This window comes from Pungitius pungitius, chromosome 4 (genome assembly GCF_949316345.1).
Source record: "Pungitius pungitius chromosome 4, fPunPun2.1, whole genome shotgun sequence".
Classification (NCBI taxonomy): domain Eukaryota; kingdom Metazoa; phylum Chordata; class Actinopteri; order Perciformes; family Gasterosteidae; genus Pungitius; species Pungitius pungitius.
Window position 1 is genome coordinate 21,911,780 of NC_084903.1, and position 15,481 is coordinate 21,927,260.

At 48.0% G+C, this 15,481-nt stretch overlaps 1 protein-coding gene across 4 annotated transcripts in view; it reads left to right on the plus strand.

Annotated features, from left to right (window-relative positions):
• mpped2a (metallophosphoesterase domain containing 2a) overlaps positions 1-15,481 on the plus strand; it is a 40,660-nt gene that overhangs the window by 18,747 nt on the left and 6,432 nt on the right. The window lies entirely within an intron of this gene.

The window sequence follows — 15,481 nt, forward strand, 5'->3', positions numbered from 1 at the left end:
ATCCATCTCAGCCGCCTCACAGCTCTGACCGCGTGTTCGTCACGTGACTGTCGAGGCTGAAGCCTCCCCTGTCCTGCTGACCCCCCCCCCCCCCCCCCCCCCCCCCCCCTTCCCCGTGTGCAAAGGTTCTCACACATCGGCTCCAGACTTAAAATAACTATTTAGGTCACACCTTCATCCTTCCAGCGGCTAAAATTAGCCCGGCTTTAGAAGTGGCAAAGGGGCCGATTTCCCCCCCCCCCCCCCCCCACCCCCCATCCTTCCTCTTCTCCATCCTCCGGTTTTCGAAAGAGGAAGCATGCCGCCCCCCCCCCCGTCCCTGGCGGGTGTTTAGTGTGAGGGCTGGTAAGTGTCTGTTGTGACAGCAGGAGGGGGCTCTGGTGGGAGGCAGAGTGGACAGCTCGCCTCCTCCTCGGCTTCAGCCCCCTTCCCACCCATATGCCTGCCGTGGTCCTGAGGCCTGGCCTGCTTGTCCGGTGTGAGGTCTCACTTAGCCCTGTAGTGACCCCCCACCCCCTCCTCCTCCCCCCCACTTCATCAACATCCCGCCGCCTGGGTGGCCGAGCTCGGCGGAGGACCGGGGGGGGGGGGGGCACGGCGCCATCACTCAGGAGACGTAGCGTGTAACCAGCAGACCGATGGAGGCCAATCAGAGGTCTCGCTTCTGCTTTGCGATAGTGTCACATTGTTCCGTTTCAGACAGGAAGTGCGTAACGTGTACAATCTTATTATTGGTATTATCACGATAATCTGCGACACGAAGAGTCTGAAGATTTATGGTCTTGTAGTTTTATGTTGAAAGCCAACAGTTTTCAGTAAATTGATAATTCCAGGATCACTAAACCAAAAGTCGTTTGCCCTCTTGACCTCAAATGCCACAAATGTTCTTGTGTTACATCCCACCGTCTGTCAACAACAGACCAAAAACCGTCCAAGTCTATTTCACTATAACAAAGATTCTTTCAGTTCTTATGAAGCGGTTCACCTTCTTTTTGAATCTATAATTAAAGTTGCTGCTTTTGTACCGGGAGGAGAAAAAAAAGCCGTTCCGTCGATACAACGCGTGTTTCGGGCTCGTCACGTGTCCGCCGTACTCGCGTCACGCCCCAAACGAGCACACGCACATGTCATCAGTAAAAAGAAATCTCTACTTTCCCACGCAGATTGTCTCAACTTCTCATCTTCAAAAACTCAGAAGTAAAGCCTGTTCTCAACTCCACTCTTCAGGGAACGAGGTGGATTTTATCGTTTCTCACACACACACACACACACACACACACACACACACAGCTTTTTTGGTTCCTCAAATATGTGTCCAACATGTTGCCTCGGTTAATTAATCTCACTGGACTATCTATAAAATGAATCTCGGGAGTTGAGGGGAAATTGCCCCAGATGTTGTACGTCTGAGGGTTCATTTATTCAGAGATTAAATTTATTTTAAAACTCAATAACTGAAGACTGTTGTGAGGATCCAAAATGCTTGAAATATATATATATATTTTTAAATAAAAACCTTGAGCTTTTCTTAACAAATTTAATTTGTGACATTTTAGGTGAAATGAATGATCAGCAGACATTTTCTTTCAATTTCAGATCCAGATTAATTTAAATATCTTACTAATTCATCAGTCATTTATTTAAAACATTAGTATTTTTAAAGCATGCGACTGTTAAAGTGGACCCGGCACCTTTCCTCATTAAATAAATTACTTTATAGGAGAATGTTTAATGATAATAATCGTGGTTCTGAGCATTCTGAATGAAACTCTCTTCTGACCCTGGAGTGAAAGCAGCGAAGCCTGAAAGACGCACAACTCAAACCGTTTAATGACAGATGCTCAACAGACCGAATACCTAAACCACCTCGTCTCTCACACACACACACACACACACACACACACACAGCAGAGGCTTCTGCACCTTGTCAATCAAGCCTCCTTCAGGAGGAGCTGAAGGTCTCTAAGAGCTCCACACTTTGGGATTTTATTCACATTGTTAACTCTTTCTACTCCGGGCAACGACCTTTTTCGGGGCAAAGTAGAACTCAGTCATTTTTGTCTGAACGCTCAACCTTTTCAAAGTGCTCATTAGTCTGCTTTTAAATCCCCTTTAATCCATCGCCTTAATGCACGAAATGAGACCAATTTGTAAATGCTGAAAAGTTGACGGCTTTAGGTTTAATCACAAAGATGTCAAGTCTTTTCTTTTTGTTGTGGCCATGTAAGGAAGCAGGTGAGGCGAGCATTTTGATTTAAGGCTCATTTAATTCCAGAGGGCTGTTTTAAAATGCTGGTGTGATCATGTCTTCAAACATGACACAGATTAACCTGCAGCGAACCCTCCCGAATAATCCCACATCTGCTTCATCCAGCCTCTGCGACTTTACTTAAAACTAATCCCTTAATGTGCAGTCCTGAGGAACTTCATTCAAATTAAATATTTGCCTTTTGCCGTCTCAGCAGTTTCTCATCAGCTGTTCCTGACTCGATTTACGGAGACTCCTTCCTTTCCGATGTTCCGAAGACAATCGTTCCGGTTTTGTCCCGATCGATTTTGGATTAGCATCCCCACTCTGGAACGAGCTAGCTGGTGGGCTAGCACGTTTGCTGGGGACTAAAGCTAGCGGCTTAGCGTGGCGTGAATCTATGAACTGAATCAAAACGGCACAAAAATTCTATTAGCAATTTAAATTGTGAATTACAGCGGTATTCAAAATCTGATTGAGTTATTAAAATAATTTCACATTTATACTCCACTATATTTAATTTTATAGATCCACTTAAGCTCAAATTATTTTTTTTGAGTCTCATTAGTCGACGAGTCTTGAATAAAAACTTCAGGAAAATGAGCCGTTAAATAATCTCAGACCTCAGTGACCGGAGGAGAAACCCGTCTGTCCGCTCACAGATGTGTGAGGACTCCGATAAGCTCTGTTGACCGAGTCAGACCAGAGAGGAGGTGCCGGGAACACAGGCGCTCTGTAGGGAATGACCTGCTTTGTGATTCTGGACTTGACCGCGACTTAACTCCAGGGTCAAACTGCTAACTGCACTCCTCCCTGATACCCTCCCCCCCCTCTCTCTCTTCTCCCCCCTTCACCATTCCTCTCATGTCCTTTTTTTTCTTCCTTTTCTCTTCTTCCTCCTTTCATTTTTTGGCATTTCCTCTTTTCTTTGCAGTTCTTACATTGCCTTTTCATTTTGCCAGCAGGAACCAATCAATGTTTGCTTGGTTTATTCAAGTGCGTGCGTGCGTGCATGTGTGCGTGCGTGCGTGTGTGTGCGTGTGTGTGTGCACGTAACCCTCCCAGAGGCAGCAGATTAAATCCAACCGCCCTCATTTGACTCTCTGAAATTCACCTCGGGGAAATCCTGCAGGGCCAAATGCAAATTTGTCATTTGCAGATTTAAGTTTTATTCATTTCTCACTGTAAAGGTCAGGTGTGTGTGTGTGTGTGTGTGTGTGTGTGAGGAATAAGGAGCAGTGCACACGGGTGGTGTTTGAATATCAGCCTCATGTTTAGCCTCGGTTGTTTTCGCGACGATGAGGGCAGAGATCCGTGCGGTTTGTTTTCCTCCCCCCTCCCCCGCTGGCCTTTCTCTCTCCGACTCCACGATGTGGCCAGGAGTAAACGGACCCTCGGGTCTGTGGACCTTCTCCCATTGGTCCAGGGGTTTGTTGTAGCCCGGCAACATCAGAATGCCAAAGCATGCAATGACATTTGGGGGGCGGGCGGCCTGCTTCACTTTGCCGAGTCCATCCAACACTCGTCAGTAGCCGGACCTTATTCACCCAGCACCAGTGGACCTCACTAATGCAAAGAATCCCCCCCCCCCCCACCCCTCCCCCCTAGCACGCTTTCTCCAAGTGGCCTTGTGCTGTACGAACACACGCAGTTTATTCTCCTTCTGGGAAAACACACTTTGAAAGACCTTCTTTTAATTATCCGTTCATTAAAATATTTTGCTTCTCTCATCTGACCGCAACAAGACGCATCCTCATTATAAACCAAACAGCGGAATTAATGAGACTGGGAAAAAAAATAAAAAATAACCCCCGAAAAACCAACAACAGGCGCGCACACACAGGATTAACTTTATTTGGACCCGTTTGATGTGATCCACAATAGTTGCAACCTTCCAGTCCGTAGAGCGGATTAAAGGAACTATCTGGAGATAATAGATAACATCCACAGTGATGCAGACATGTAACGTGACTTCTTACTAGGGAAGAAAAGTACGTTTGTTTATCGGGATGATTCACTTGGTGACTTTGACTTTTTGTTTTGAATAGACCCGCATGCACAAGTCAATTTCCCTTTGTTTGTTTCTTCCTCGATGTGTCCCTAATTTGTTCTTTTCATGCCCTCTGACTCACGCAGACGAACCTTTTTAACTCGGCGCTGTTTTCCTTCGTCTGTGTCGTCGAGATTTGACATTTGCGTCGGCTGCTTTTAGCTTAATCGCTCTTAAGTCACCTCTTCGCCGGCGCCAGCCTGTGTCACACACACACACACACACTGCGTGCGCACATGGTACCGTGGCCTCCTGTGAGGCAATGGGCCCTGACAAATGTCCATCGGCAAGAAGTCAAGGGCTTCATGGAGGCGCCGGCGAGGTTTACTTTCACTATGCGCAGACTATGTTTGCTAAAATATTTACAGGATGAAAAGACATCATCTTTATTTCTCCCAACTTTCCCGTTTCCTTTCAAATATTCATGTTTTTTTTGTTATTTAAATAGATAGTTAGATCCGTGCATAAACGTGCCAGTTTTCTAAGACTGTCAATTGATTTTTCAAAAATAATTGTTAAGTGTTTATTTTCTGTCAGCAAATGATGAAAGGTCTACTCTAACAGTCCATTTATTGAACTGAAAAAGGCCATGTATTGGGCTGATAAGTGATTTGAAGTAATCTGAATACATCCTCTGTGTCTCTGGGTCGGATCTCCGCCAGGTGGTCGCTGGGTGGTGCGAGCAGATGAAAACAGCCCACAGCTGGCGGTGTACTCAGCTGTGTGTGTGTACTACTGCATTAGCAGCGAGCCAAACAAAGCGCCCAAAGCCATAGGGAGAGGGAAACACCCCCCCCCCCCCCCCTGTCTGGTAAAAATAGCCTCTAGATAAGAGTTATTAGGTAGATACGAAAATAGAATCAATACTTCTTTTTTCTTAACCTAGCAGAAAAATGTTCAGCTCTAAATGCGTCAAAAGCCGGTTCTTCTGACAAGTGAAATGTTTTTAGTCGACGGCCGTGTGCCATTAATTTCAGTAACGTTTCTGAGTTAATGAGATAATGATTTATTGAAGTTAAAATGTGACACCTTTTACTTAATGGAGCGTAAAATAGAAACCGTCAAGCATCTGTTAAACACGGCCAGAATACAGCGGACGGTGCGTGTGTGTCTGTGCGCGTGCAAGGTGGGTGGGTGGGGGGGGGATGAGGGGGTGTTTGCACTACTTGATGCACCCATGGGTGATGATGCAGCTGCAGGCGGTCGTCAGGTTACAGATGTGGGGAAGCTCTGACTGTATGGAGCCTTGTTCAACTGGTGATGGAAGCTGGGAGGAGGAGGGGGGGGGGGGGTGTGTGTGTGTGTGTGTGTGTCTGTACGTGTGTGTGTGTGTGTGTGTGTGTGTGCGCATGCTTCTATGTCAGTCAAAGGAGTGAATGAGAGGGTTAAGTGATGGATTCATCCCAGCATGCTGTGCACAGTGCTTCCTGCTAAATGACTTTGCACACACACTGACACCGAAGCACTAAACACACACACACGTTACATGCAACGTTCTGGAAACCAGCAAACACACACACACACACACACACACGCACCGTAGGTCGTCCCAGAGGTGTTAACACAGACTGAGTAAACCTCCCCCACCCCAAGGTGAGCCCCCGATATGTCAGAGGGAGAGTGATGTTTAATAAAGCTCTCCTCCGTGGCCTCGTGTGCGTCCGCTCCATCACGCCCTGTTGGCCCCCGAAGAAAAGCTGACGCAGACAAAACGACAAAACGCACTACGCCATATTCATTGCAACCGAGGAAAAAAAAAAAACAACTCGCTAACAACCCCTGCTTTTCCACCGAAACGAGCTCGCAGGAACAACCTGGAGAAGACGAGGACACCTTTCTGATTCTGAGTGAGATCCTCCTCGTCTGACTGGCGGCTCCGAGTGCTGCTTCTTAACGTACGTTTTTTTTTTAACGTTTTTTTTGGGACCAAACCACGGCTTGTGGTGTCGCAGCATTGGAGAGTGTTATCTTCGTACAGAATATAAGGAAAACAAACCTTCTCCTTTTTGAGGATTGTGTTTTCGTGACACATGGTGGATCCATTAAAAGCTTGATTGGTCATTTAGTTCAGGTATTGATTTGGGACCATCTCTCCGGTGAGGAGACGGGACTCTATTGATTGTTGTTTTGGGTTGAAAGTGTGCAGTGGGTCTTCTGTCGGGTTTTTTTTTGTTGCTGCTTTATTGCAGCTTCAAAAAATAAAAGGAATAAGTCTAAAATGAAGATGCAAAATCCCCAATCAGTGGGGTTACTTTAAACATCGTGGTCTCCGTGTTATTCAGCGTCATTTTGAGTCGCGTCGGCAGCACGGCCTCCTGTGAGGTTTTTTCCCCACTTAAAAAAAAAAAAAAAAAAAGCGATGTAATCTCTGTGTATAACTGCGGGAGACAGCTGTGTTTCTGCCCCTCGAGTTGTGAAGCAGACTGTTGGCGCTGCTCTGAGGTCAGATCACACACACACACACACACATTGTTGTTTTCGGTTTGCTCGTCTCGTTGTGCGTTGCAGAGAGCGTGACGGTTGTCACTCTGGATGTCCACGCCCTCGTCCCTTTTGATGAGAATGAGTCTCACCGCTGTCCAAACCTACGGAAACTAATTAATATATATATAACATTTTTATATGGGATTTCTTCTGACTTTGTTAAATTAAGTAACGATGCATTCGTGGTGTGTTCAGTCAAAATGAGCCTTAGTAATTCACAGCTATGAATGTTATTTCTTCAGTCTATTGGAGGGAATTATGTTTAACTTCCTAACAAAGTATTTTATATCACAGCTGAAACAACCAATCCCCCCCCCCCCCCCACCCATGTTCCCCCACTGGATTCGACCTCCAGGGGTCGACATGCTGTGTTAACAAGAGGGCTCTGGGTCCGCGTGACTCATGTCTGCCAGCGCCGGCCCGCTTGTACTTGATCAAATACAACAAGCCGCTCTTTTGCACTGTGCTTGACACTTCTTTTTTTTCTTTTCTTATTTCTTTTTTACTTATCCTTTCTGTATTCCGAGCGTGATGGATGGCTTTTCCTCGGCACACTTGTCCCCCCCCCCCCCGACACCCGCCACCCTCCAACACTCGCTTTATCAGAATAGTCTGCGCAAAGTTCAACAGCGAGGCCCCCTTTTTTTTTTGGTTGTGTTGGTAAACAGATATGATGGTTCGTATGACACAAGCACACACGGGGAGCTTCACCTCTGCGCCTGCTCGATTTTTGTCTTTCCAGCGGCGTGTCGGGCCCTCGGCTGACGGCGTCCCCGCTCTTTCACGGCGCTGAAAGGGGGCCTCTGAAGTGCCCGTTTCCTATAGATGTTCTGCTGAAAAGCCTTTTCCTCTTCCTCCCCTCCCTCTTTCCTCCCTTTCTATTCCGTCTCTATTCTTTTGCTTCCTTGTCATTGAGTGGATAAATGTGGAGGGTTTTTTCTTTTTCTCTTGGAGAGGAATTGAAAGGGGGGAGGGGGGGGGGGGGGGGTTAGTGGGGAAGGACAGGTTAAGGAGGTGGAGGAAGGGATGATGACGGCGGCGGCGGCGTTGCCTTTCAGAGCGTTTCACAGGAGGGGGCGGGGCTACCTGCCTGTGTCAGTGGTTTGCGTGACGACCTTTGACCCAGTGACTGGCGGGCCTCAGCGGCGGCGTCAGCATTAATTAGAGAGTCGCATTACTTGAAGCTCTGCAAAGCCTCTGATCCTCTTCTGAAAATGCGCCAATTCAGCACAGACACACACACACACACACACACACACACACACACATACAGGGTGAGATCATCTGATTGGAAGAGCGTTTGAGATTTGATCTTTAAAATGTTGCGTTTGTTCTTTTGAAGATAAGTAAAACGTGAAACATACAACATGGATTCATGGCAGCTGCAGGCAAGCAAGTACATGCGGCGCCGTTACCACGGGAACGTAAACCATAACTTGTATTATAGCAGCAGATCATCCATTTTTGGGCTCATTTTTTTTGATTGAGCGATCCATCAAGATGTTTTTTAATGTAAATCCTTACACTGTGATTTAGAGGGTTGTTCTAGAGCTTCAGAGTGCAGTGAAGTGTTTTGAAGACTTTCACTAAATATTGTCTAAGAGGGTTAGTTTGTCCGTGGATGACGTGGAGCAGACGCTCGCTGAACGCACCTTCGTCTGCGTCCCGTCCACCTCTGCAGACAGGAGCGTTAGCTCCAGGCCGTGGGTCGGCGTTTGTCGGCTGTGCTTCCAACAATCGACTCGCACTGGTGAAAGGAAGGGGAATATGAAAAAGTCGTCTAGTGAATGTAGGACCTGTGAGTCCAAAGGTCACAGTCAGCATCTGACCCTCAGAACTTCCTCCTCTGAGGAACCTTTTCTGTTCTCGTTGGGGCTTCAAAGCTTCCAGCAGCATTAATAAGATTAAACAGTGTTTGCTCGCTGCATGAAAGGTTTTGTCTTTTTTTTCTTCTCCTGCAGGACTGTGTGGCTGCTTTTTTTTTTTTTTTCCCTAAAGAGAATAATCAGTCGCATTAAGGAGTAATGAAGGGGATTGTTGGGGGTGTGTGTGTGTGTGTGTGTGTGTGTGTGTGTGTGTGTGTGGACTGTTTTGCTGCTTTTGCCCGACGGCGGCCTGTTGATGCTTTGGAGGTGTGTGATGGTTAAGATTGATGCTTTTGCTGAAGCACCTGATTAGAGGCAAAGCATAGCTGCTGAGTGGAGTACAAAGGTTGACTCTACTCGTTAAAGGTGTTTTTTTTTTCTTGTAAGCTTCTACAATTATGCACAAATTGTGAAGTTCTGGGGACAATATGTATGTTTATTTGCTTTGCAGTTTGTTCCTTTCTTGTGCACAGGAAACCAAAACAAAGTCCATGAATATTTTTATTAAACTATATCTGAATGACCACTAATTCGAACAACGTTCTTTTAAAATCCTTTTTAGCCGCTATACAGTAACTTTATGCGGAGGATTGTTCCCGTATTTACAAAGCCAATTTTTTTTTTATTTAATCAGCTGCAAAATCGATGCGCCGCATGGGACGAACACTGGCAAGCAGACAGAGATGGATGGGGGGGGTCCAGCCCCTGGTGTCCTGCAGCACGCTGGCTTGTTCGAGCTTGTTCCAGGTGGAAGTGGAGTCACAAAAGGTGAAGCAGGCAGCAGCTACAAAGGATGTAGATGTTGTAGAAACAGCGATACTGAAACTTACTTTGACTCTTGCGTGTGTCTGGTGGAATCATTTAGGCGAAAAAGGAGGGAAAACAAGAAACCCGGGGACACTGGCGCGATCCCCCTTTAATCAAACCGGGAAGAGATTGTTGTCGAGCGAGATGTGAGCGGGGGATGAAAAGGAAGCCGCTGTTGGGAATACAGCGGGGGGGGGATTAAAGACAGTGAGCGAGTGTTGCAGACCCCTGGCCAGCTTGCTGCTGTAATGAACATTAGGGCTGCGGCATAAATTTAATGACCCGTGAAACAAACAGCGTGCCTGAGACCAGCGCCTCTGAATGCTAAGTGGCTCCGTTATTAATAGCAGCGCATAGAGGCTGCTGTGTAAACACACCGGAAGTCTCTTCCTCCTTTTTGAGGCCCGACAAATTTAAAACGTCCTAATCCCGATTATTCTGTTTGATATTGGTGTTTCCAATTTATTTATAGCAATCACGGTAAACGCAGGCGGCTCAGTCTTAAAGCACAATAAAGAGGGCGAGCTCTGTGAGGAACGTTGTGCTCCGGTAAACGGTTCTTTTCTCCGGTAAACAATTTAATCAAACGCGTTGTCAGAGGAGCAGCAGCAGCCGGCGGCGGCGTCCTCGTCCCCCCGAGGGCGGTTGCGGCGTCCTCGTCCCCCGGAGGGCGCCGCCGTGAAGTCACAGCAGCGGGTTGAGAACGCGAGGCCGAAGCATCACTGAGAAGCAATAATCACTTTATGGTGATGTCATTTTTGCTGGTGGCCAAAGGTGTATTTAAAATTCAATGAATTGCACAGCCTGAATATATTCATATTATTTGGTATATTCATTGTAATAATGCTCATGTTACTATGACTTCGAGGCAGTTAGGGTCTGCAGGTGTGTGTGTGTGGGGGGGGTGGGGGGGGGCTCTAAGTGTGATTAGGAGCGATGCAGGCTTTAGAAGGAGCCCCGAGCCAACCAGATGTCTGCGACATGAGGAGAGATACATGACATGAGGTGGCTGCTCGAGGCTATAAAATGCAATCACCAACCCCCCCTCCAACCCCCCCATCGGCCTGGAAGGGGGCCCCAAGATGGCGCCGCAACCACCAGCCGGAGAGTATAGACGTCCCTGCACCCACCCCCCCCTTTACCTTCTACCTAAACATAGATTTCACCTCAGAGGGGACCTTACTGAAGGCCATTATTTTCTGCAGGGTTTGTTTGGGAAAGGGTCACCAACCTAAGTGCTGCCACGGCTGAAGCTCTGCTAAATAAGTAATGTCATCGATGACAACAAGCTGGGTGTAGCATTCAAGATGCTAAGTGCTTGTAGGTTTTTGATGTAGAGAAAAGGAAGTGCATGTTTTAAAAGAAGACCACATTGATTTAAGATTCGGTGGAATGGGAGGGGAAAGAAAAATGTCTTTTTTTTTTCCTCTAAAAGCCTCTATAGCACATGACGTTGTGATTATACTTATTTACTGTGTGCTGACTGAAGATATTAAACCGCGTGTGTGTTGACACTGCTGTGAGGAAATGTTTTCATATCCGGGTTCGAGCAACTGACCTTCGTTCTGGCAACAATACAAACTATTCCGTCATGGTTAGAAGTCTGCAGCAGGCGCGCTAGCAGCGTTAGCTCTTAGCAGCCAGTGGGCAGTAAAGGGAAGCTACGGGAGGATGCATTGAGTTTTATTGTGATGCGTTAGAGCTCCGTTCATTAAAAAGATTTATGGTGGGAAATTATTATATTATGTGTGTTGCAAATGCAACAATTGTCACATGCTAAAAACACATCACGTTATCCTGTGAATGTAGTTTTTTGCGGGGAAACTTGACAGGACTCGCCAGAAATTAATAATATATTTGCAAAAAAACAGTGAAGTACCTGATCTCATTTGATGAAAACATTTCACGTCCAGCTCGCTTAAACTTAATAAAAATGAAATAGTGTAGTGACATCTGGGGCATCGGTCTACTTAAAAAGGACTCGACATTGGCATAGCTGGAACTGTTTTTCACAGCCTCGCACACCTCTGGTTCTCCCACGTCGCCTCCCACCGCTCCCTGCGGGGAGGTGTGAATTGAGCGAGCCATCAATCACGGCGGTACCGACAGCTCCACAAACAGGTGGGGGGGGGCGGCCTGGAGGACTTGTATCTGCTCGGCGGCGATAGCGTTCACGCCGTCCTGCAGCACTTCCCTTCCTTCCTGCTGACCTCTGCCGAGCTTCGGTTTGCGAGGACGAGACTCGGGCTTATCTCCACTGGCTGGGTTTGGACACCCGACGTGGGTGGTAGGAACCACCCAGGTGTCAGCAGGGATGAAGGGTCGTGATTTAAAAGGGGGGGGGAAACACTGTGACCTCCATTGAGTGAAGAGTGACGGGAAAACGGGCAACAATAGGGAGATATATTTAGGGGGTCTATTTAAAGGAATGGACACGTTTACGGCTTGGTGAAGTGACTTATTGGGCGGTTTGACGGCTCTTGGAATGAAAATCAATCTTAAATCTCCACTGATGTTAGCGTTAAACAGTTTTTACATTTTCTAGATCTCATCCATCCGCTTTTTGAACAGTCCCAGAATTGATGAAAAAATAAAATAATAAAAAATAATTCTATTCATCTCAAATGAGGACGGAGGTACATTTTTTTTTTTCTCTTGCCTCAAAGATTTTTATCAAATAGATTTTTGATAATAAAATTTTCCGAGCAAAATCCGCGGGTAGCGCGTAACGGGCGTGTACGTTTCCATGGTAACGGCAGTCGGACTACTTTGCGATCGCACATCTGTGTCTGTAACGTCAGGGTAAAACCTGTGTTTCATCACGATGTCACGGATCTGTGGCTTCTACGGGACAATAAACGTACCGATCTACGATCTAAAAACCCCCCCCTAATCGGCCCTGTTCAGCCTTGTGTGTGTGTTTTTAGTTTTTTTTCTCTGTTCCGGCTCTTTGTGCGCTCACCTCTGACACCAACAATGCCAGATTGTGTGTTTTCCTGCGCTTATTGTTGCCCCGGCCCGTCGTAAGGTCGAGACAATGACCGCCACTAGAGTGCCGCGTATCTGCACTGGCTCGACTCCCCCCCCCCCCTTTGGCCCTTCCTGTTGCCTTCAACACTACCCCCCCACCCTCCCCCTTGACCTTTGGCCTCGCAGGCAATAACTGGTTGGCCCCCTTCGTGTCGGGACACGGCTCTGTGTGCTCGCGCCCCCCCCCCCCCCCCCCCTCTCCTCATGAATCCTCAGGAGGAGAGTTTTGCTGCGCTGACAAATGCGGATTATAATCAAAAGCGGCGCATTCATTTAGCAGCCCGCAGCGGACTTTTGTTAATGAAGTTGGTTTCCTGTTCAACGGGCTGTGACTGCGAAAAGCCAACGGGTGTAAAAGCTGTGAGGGAGAAACCAACCGCCCCCCTCCCCCCCCCCCCCCCCCCCCCCGACGTTACAGAGCGTTTATGTAACTGTTCGTTGTCGACTTCTGTTAATATTTCAGTGTTTGTGGTTCACGATGCCACGTTGCGATGCATTGATCTCGTCTACGTCAGCGCTGGCCATAACACGGATGGTGGCGGAGGTGAATTGTGGGTAATGTAGGCACGAGCTGTTGACCAGGAGGAACGGGTTTATAACGGGTTTATAAAACGATATTTACTGGATTGGAATTATCTTTTCAACCAGTGGGACCGCTAAATCGTTAAAGCGGTCCTCTAATCACGACGGTAACAATGACGCACAGTAGATTTAAGCTCTGAATGCTTCTAATGTCACATCTCAATAAGCCTTTTCTGTGTGTGTGTGTGTGTGTGTGTGTGTCCTTGCTGTCTGAAGAGCAGGAGACCTTCAGTCCACACAATGACTCACAGAGGCCACAGCTCACTAGGGTCCTTTTTTTTAAACCATTTTTTTTCATGGCTTACCTTCTGTTTTGTGTTTTCATAAATGAAAGTTTGAAATTTTTCAATTAACTTGCAGACGTGGAAGTGTTTGTGCAGCGCACAGCTCTCCTACGGACGCACCTTTGCTCCGCAGCGCGTTCTCTTGGTCTGCGGATCACCTCGTCTTGTTCCAGCCTCGGCCCTCGGGAGCGCAGTCCCCCCCCCCCTGTCCCCCCCCCATTCCCCTTACATTGTTCTCTGGGATCAAGTTCACGGAGGTCGGGGCTGGACGAGGGTAATGGGACCCTTGTCCCGACGTCTCGGGGCAGGTTGAAAGGGCCTGGGCCCCCTCCCCCCATACAGGCCCCCTGAGTGGGGGCCCCCTCCCGCCATTAGTCTGGTTTCCAGTTTCTCCGGGGCCTGCCTGGCCTCCCGACGATTCATAACCATATTTCAAAGTGTTTGGATTCCATGTCGGCGTGTAGACACATCTGTGTTCCCATAGCAACGCTCTGCCCGAAACCCCCACCCGGCCCCTCCACAGGCCCCCCCTTGCACCCGCATGTCTTCAATGTCTGCGTGAAGTAGTTGTCTTGTTTGCCTGAAGCGCTGCAGTCTCTGATTAATCTGAAAATATTAGTAAAGAAAATAAAGTGAGTCAAATTTAGATTGATTAAATACGGATAGTTTGTCCTATCGATGGTTTCTTATAATTTACATGTGGTCCAGACCGTCTGCTTTGGTCACCGAAGCCTTCGGTGACTTTGGTGTCTGCACAGAGATCTCGTTGGACGTAGCGATGGCAGGAGACGCCCTCTGAACCCCCCTGCTCTCATCTGGTTTCCTGCTACAACGTCGGGCCGTTGCCCCCCCCCCCCCACCTGTATTTATATGTACACACACTGCCGTCTCTTTCCTTGTCTTCACTTGCACTCAGACCTGCATGGGGTGCGTCGCCGGGAGCAGCTGTGTGTGTGTGTGTGTGTGTGTTTGCTGCGACGCGTCTGCTGCCTGGTGCAGCTTTTTGTTTTACATTTCCCGCCTGCTGGTCAACTGCAGCCGGCTGCATCTCGGCGTCGCGACGAGCCCCGGGGAGAGTGTGTGTTTGTCTGCGCGTGTGTGTGTGTGACTGAGTGTGAACCAACCCGTGGTCCCCATGGTTGTAGCCTTTCCTAAGCGGGCTAAGTCTGGTGGCTAACCCTTTGCGCCTCTGCGCTTGGCAGCACGACTGCAGCGAGATTAATCCATTCCACACTCCATCAGTCACTGGGCACAGGTTATTAGTGCTGGGGCAGAGCACTCACTTGTGCGTACACGGACCCTTCACCCTTGTGACTTCGCCTTCTACCTCGTCCCCAAAGTTTGCAGAGGTGGCCTTGGTGTTGAGAGGCCATTTGTCAAAACCCGGCCAGAGTCTCCACTTGGCTCCTTTTAATAAGGCTAGCTGGGCTCTGGGATTACACACACACAGAAGTACACACACACACACTCACACAGGGCGTACTTCCTGCTTTGCACATACTCATACAGCCCTGAGTGTCAGGTGGTGCATCCCGCGGGGCCTATGAAAGTCCCATTAACATGGCCCTCCTCATTGGTTCTGACAGGTTGATCAATTAGACCCCTCCCCCCGCCGACCCTTGCTCTGACTCAGAGGTCAGACACGATGGATCACTGGACCTACCTACACACACACACACACACACAGTCTCAACTCTGGCTCTCTCTCCGGTTATCTCTGGGCCGGTCACGGGGCAGCGTGTCCCAGGGTGCAGCTGTTCTCTGGGATTCCACTAATGTGAAGAGTTGACATTTTTTACTTGTTTTTCCTTTTTCTTTTTCATAAAACAAACCAATAACACAGAGGGGGTCATAGCCTCGTGTCTGGGACCCACAGAGGGTAGTTTGGGGGGGGGGGGGCGGAGGGGTTAAGAGCGGTGCCTTCCTGATTATGTCCACCGGCCTGATTGAATATCGACCTCCTGCAAACGGGGGGCTAAACGGCTTCTGCCTGCTTCATTTCGGTGGGGGAAGCAGATTTTTTTTTTCCACATTTAAATTCAGCTTTTTTTGGTAGGTTGTTGCCATGGGTACCGTCTTGTTGTGCCTCTTCGGATTATGGGTAATTATTGTATTGTCAGTTTTTGAAGCA